General features: G+C 48.9%; 1 long non-coding RNA gene across 1 annotated transcript; it reads left to right on the forward strand.

Annotated features, from left to right (window-relative positions):
• The first annotated feature begins 661 nt into the window (after window positions 1–661).
• LOC123352068 lies at window positions 662–4,425 on the forward strand. The gene is made up of 4 exons (XR_006574101.1): window positions 662–691; window positions 1,472–1,501; window positions 2,919–2,951; window positions 4,171–4,425. It is a non-coding gene; the product is annotated as an uncharacterized LOC123352068 (long non-coding RNA).
• Window positions 4,426–5,312: the final 887 nt, after the last annotated feature.

The raw sequence follows: 5,312 nt of genomic DNA on the forward strand, positions 1-5,312 counted from the left end.
CACTGAAGTCAACAGAGAAATGCCAGTTTACACCAGAATAGAATTCATCCCATTTTAAAAAAATGGTTTCCTAACATAGAAGCCAATGAAGCATGTGGGGATGTAAGAAATATTTCAGTAGAAGGGAAGCCGGAAATCAACCAGGTAGCTGGGAAATTACCCACTCCAGTAGCTGCCTGGCTCAACCACTGCCACGAAACCAGCATCATTTCAATGATATCGGAGAAAGAGCAGCACTAAATCACTCCTGCCTTTGTCTGCCTAGTGGTTTGGGGGCACACTGAGCCCTGCTGGTGCTGCTCTGCCCATAGATACTCCAGAGGCAGTTGACACTGAGAGTCTATAAAGTGATTCTGGTACATTTAACAGTGACCGATCAGACGAAATGAAGGAAGGCAAAGAGAAGAAAGAACAGCCCAGAGAGGGGAAGTGACTCACCTAAAGTCACCAGGAAAGTCAGCAGCAGAGCCCAGAACAGATCCCCGAGCTCTTGTCTCCCAGCCCAGCTCCCTTTTCACCAGACCACACTGGCTCCCATTTCCCAACCGGCAGCCGTTTGAGTCCAGTTCCTTTCAGGGCATCATTTTCATTTTCCTGCTCCCAGAGAAAGAGCAGCGATGAGTAATTCATGTTTTATCAACTGTTTTCTTTTTTCTTCCAGGCTGATTTAAGCCATGAAGGTGATTTGTCTGTGAGTATTCAGAATTTACTCTCCTTTGGGGCTTTTACATTAGCCTTTAAATCAGATTAAACAAAGGAAGCCCATTGGCCTCCAGAGGTGGGCTCAGAGGCCAGGTTAGCTGAGAGAGCCCCGGGAGTCCAGCTCTCTCACCAACCTAGCGCTCTGCACACTGCTGTTTATGCTGGCGAAACGTAAGCCACTCACGGGGGTATTTGGTTCACAGCCCTGAGCGACATAAGTTTTGCCAACGTAAATGGTAATGTAGATATGGCCTTAATGACCGAAAGTCTTTAAATCTCGATGGGCTATCTTTCGGAAAGTTATGCTCGAAATAGAACAGAAGTTATGGGCTAGATGCAGGAATCACTGGGTGAGATTCTCTGCCCTGTGTCATTCAGGAGGTCAGTGTAGAAAAAAATTCACATTGAGCCCGGCTGGTGATGCTCTCCAAAGAAACTTGACTGTGAGTGTCTGTAAAGTGACTCTGGTGCATTTAGCTGCGACCGATCAGACGAAATGAAGGAAGGCAAAGAGAAGAAAGAAAGGCCCAGAGAGGGGAAGGAACTCACCTAAAGCCACTGGGAAAGTCAGCAGCAGAGCCCAGAACAGATCCCCGAGCTCTTGTCTCCCAGCCCAGCTCCCTTTTCACCAGACCACACTGGCTCCCGTTTCCCAACCGGCAGCCGTTTGAGTCGAGTTCCTGTCAGGGCTTCATTTTCATTTCCCTGCTGCCAGAGAAAGAGCAGCAGCAAGTAATTAATGTTTTAGTAACTTGCTTTTTTCCTGTAGGTTGATGGACGATTTGAACGAAGCCTGGCTGTGAGTAGTCAGAATTTACTCTCCTTTAGGGCTTTTACATTAGTTTGGGACCTTTAAATCAGATTAAGCATAGGAAGGCCATTGGCCTCCAGAGGTGGGCTCAGAGGTTAGGCTAGCTCAGAGAGCCCATGGAGTCCAAAGAAAAGAAGCGCAATCTATTTAATTGACCACAGAGACAGGTAAGAGGTGACTCGATCCTGGTATACACATAACTGCAGGGGGAAGGGACTTCTGATGAGAGATGGCTCTTTAATCAAAGAAAGGAAGAAAAGATCCAATAAGCTAAAACCGAAGCTAGACAAACTGAATCAAGAGAGAAGGTGCTAATTTTAACAGTATTTGTTAACCTTTGGAACGATTAACCCAGGATGTGGTGGAGTCTCTGACAATGTCTATGCCAGAGACCTTACAGCGGCATGGCTGTACCGATGCACCTCTGCCACTGTAAGATCTCTCGTGTAGCCGCTCTATGCAGACGGCAGAGAGCTCTCCCATCGATGTAATGAAACCACCCCCAACGAGCCGCCGGAGAAGCTCTCCCACCAACATAGCACTGTGCACACTGCTGTCTGTGCTGGAAAACCTTATGTCACGCAGTGGGGTGTTTTTTTCACACCCCGGGCCACATAAATTTTGCCAAGAAAAATGGTAATGGAGATAGGGCCTTAATCACCGAAAGTCTTTAAATCTTGATGGGATATGTTCAGAAAAGGCATGCTCGAAATACAACAGAAGTTATGGGCTACATGCAGGAATCATTGGGTGATAGGGTGACCAGAAAGCAAGTGTGAAAAATCAGAACAGTGGGCGGGGTGTAATAGGTGCCTATATAAGAAAAAGCCCCAAATATCACGACTGTCTCTACAAAATCAAGACATCTGATCATCCTATTGGCTGAGATTCTGTGCCCTGTGCTATGCAGGAGGTCAATCAAGAAAATTATCCCTTTGTAATAATTCTAACCAGCTTGAATTCTTATCCCGAGCAGTAGGGAAACTGTAAAACTATGGAGATTAATCCCAGCACAGAGAAAGAAGGGCAGTGGGAACGTTGCCCATCACAGCGCTGTCTGGAGACATCTCTACACCACAGACTTCTGCTGGAAAAGCGGTGTTGGTTTGGGGACCAAAGTTATTTGACATCAGACTGAAGTGGCTTTGCTAGCAAATGTTCCTAGTGGAGATACTTTCATAGCAGTGAAATCGTGCATTTGCCATATAGATCATTTTGCTCAGAGACACCTAGAATAAGCTACACCGACAAAAATGCAGTAGTACGCTGGGATCACCATACTGACACGGCGCTGCTAGTGTAGCCGTGGTGTGGTTCAGCTATGGACAATGTGAGGGAATCCGTTACATTTTGATGGTATTGGAGAAAGCGCAGAATCAAGTAACTCCCAGCAATTTCCTTGCAGGGTTCTGGGAGCGTCTCTGGAAGAGTTCCACGGGTGAGTATTCAAAGTTGCTTTGCTGTCAGGCTGTCTTATATTATCACAGAACCTCTTCAGAAGCCCCGGTGCTGAGCCCAGTGGTCAGCCAGAAAAGCCTAGACAGATGTGAAAGGATTAAGGCAAAAGGCAGAGCAATGGGCTTCTAAATCCCAGAGGGGGGTGTCAGAGTTAATCCAGGTGTTCTTTGCAGTGTCAGTTCTCCCATTATCCCCAGAGCTCGTTTCTTAGGTCTCTGTGGGCTCTGCTCTTTACCGCCATGATAAGAACCAGTTCCCAGCGGAGTCAGACACACTGGCAGCTGTGATTCACTGGGACCCCTCTCGTTCTGCACATCTGGACTGGGGATAATAGCATCACCAGGGACAATCGTATCCATGGTCTCAACCACACCAGGGAGCAGCTCCCCAGCAGATGTAAATCAGCCTTGCACCACTGAAGTCATCAGAGAAATGCCAGTTTATACCATTAAAGTATTTATCCCATTTTTTAAAAATGGTTTCCTAAGATAGAAGCCAATGAAGCACGCGGGGATGTAAGAAATATTTCAGTAGAAGGGAAGCCGGAAATCAACCAGGTAGCTGGGAAATTTCCCACCCCAGTAGCTGCTTGGCTCAGCCACTGTCACGAAACTAGCATCATTTCAACGAGGTCAGAGAAAGAGCAGCACTAAATCACTCCTGCCCTTGTCTGCCTAGTGGTTTGGGGGCACATTGAGCCCTGCTGGTGCTGCTCTGCCCATAGATACTCCAGAGGCAGTTGACTCTGTGAGTCTGTAAAGTGATTCTGGTGCATTTAACAGTGACCGATCAGACGAAATGAAGGAAGGCAAAGAGAGGAAAGAAAGGCCCAGAGAGGGGAAGTGACTCACCTAAGCTGAAGTGAAGTCTGCACTAGGGGCTTTTGCCAGACTCACCCCTTCCCCCAAGAGTGCACCACCCTCGCTCCCACTCCCTCGCCTCCAGCACCTCCTGCCCACCACTGCACACTGCTGGGGCAGAGGGAGGAGCTGATCGGTAGGGCTCTGACTCCTCTCTGACTCCCTTTCCCAGTCTATTAATAACACATTTTGCAAAGGGCACTGATGTAAAATGCACCCAGCTGGCTGGGGATGGAAAGGGGTGGAATTCCTTCAGGGGATGGGGGAGGGTACTTGTCTTATTCCCAGTGGGTTACTGGGACTGTAATTGCTGTTTGCCATCTCTCCCTGGCCCTGCAGGCCCTGTGTTGGTGAATTAATAAGAGACACGCTGATGAAACCAGATTTGATGAACCGTCGACAATGCCATTACCCTTCCCGTGCTGCTGCCCCTCACCTCTCCTGACCAATCAAATGCCACGTGAGAATCATAAATCATACTGATTGGGACTCTAACTGATCACTGTGCTGTTCATTGATTGTGGTGTCTCTCCATGTAACAGGGGGCAAAGAGCTCTGTCCCTCTGCTGCCCTGGGGAATGCCAAGAGCTTTGCAAAAATACAAATAAATGCAACTGCACAAAAAGCTTTGGGATTGTTTCTTTATAAAATGTTTATCTGTAAATTAATTTTACTTGCAGACTGGCACAGGATTTGCTTCATTCCAAGGGCATGTCTACACTTCAGACCTATGTTAGTAATTACTGTGGTGGCTGATGCCCTCCTCCTGTCGGTGGTGCATGTTCTCACCAGGACGCTTCCACACACTAGAGAGGGGCAGGGTGGGAGGCTGAGAGCCCTGCAGCTCCCCTCCTGGAGCTCAGCTGCCTCCCCCGCCCCATCACCCCCAGTGAGACCTGGGGCCAGCTGCCTGGGGTTCTTGACTCCCTGAACGGGAAGCGGGGAGCCTCCGGGCAGCAGCCTGGCTGGGAGTGGGGAACCGGGGTAGCTGGGCTCAAGAGAGCAAACAGCTGATATAAGTAACACAGTGTTTGCACAGACACTGTGTCACCGTAACTACACCAACACAAGTGCTACGCCTCTCGCGGGGTTATGATGTCGCTGTAGTAGGGCACTTTCATCAGCAGGACAAGGCTGCAGTGTGGACACTGACAGAATTAGGTTGAGCTGAACGGCCTCACGTTTAGACCAGGCCCAAGTGCTGTCATTTCTGTTCAGGAATTCTGAACTTTGTGTGCAAAACACATGGATGCAGGGCTGCTGTTGGGAGCATTTCAGGACGGGCAGCTGTCGAACACTGTTGGGAAAAACAGTGGTAGTTCCTTCCAGAGCCCCTCTCCTCACTCTCCTGGATTGTGACAGCACAAACAGCAGCACCCACACAACCTGTTAGGGAGCAGCTGTCACAGCTCGGATTGAGCGCCCCCTCTTGGCCACTCACCAGACTGCTGCAGGGAGACCCAGCTGCTGCCTTCCATATT

The sequence above is a fragment of the Mauremys mutica genome, chromosome 17 (genome assembly GCF_020497125.1).
Source record: "Mauremys mutica isolate MM-2020 ecotype Southern chromosome 17, ASM2049712v1, whole genome shotgun sequence".
In the NCBI taxonomy this organism is placed as follows: Eukaryota; Metazoa; Chordata; order Testudines; family Geoemydidae; genus Mauremys; species Mauremys mutica.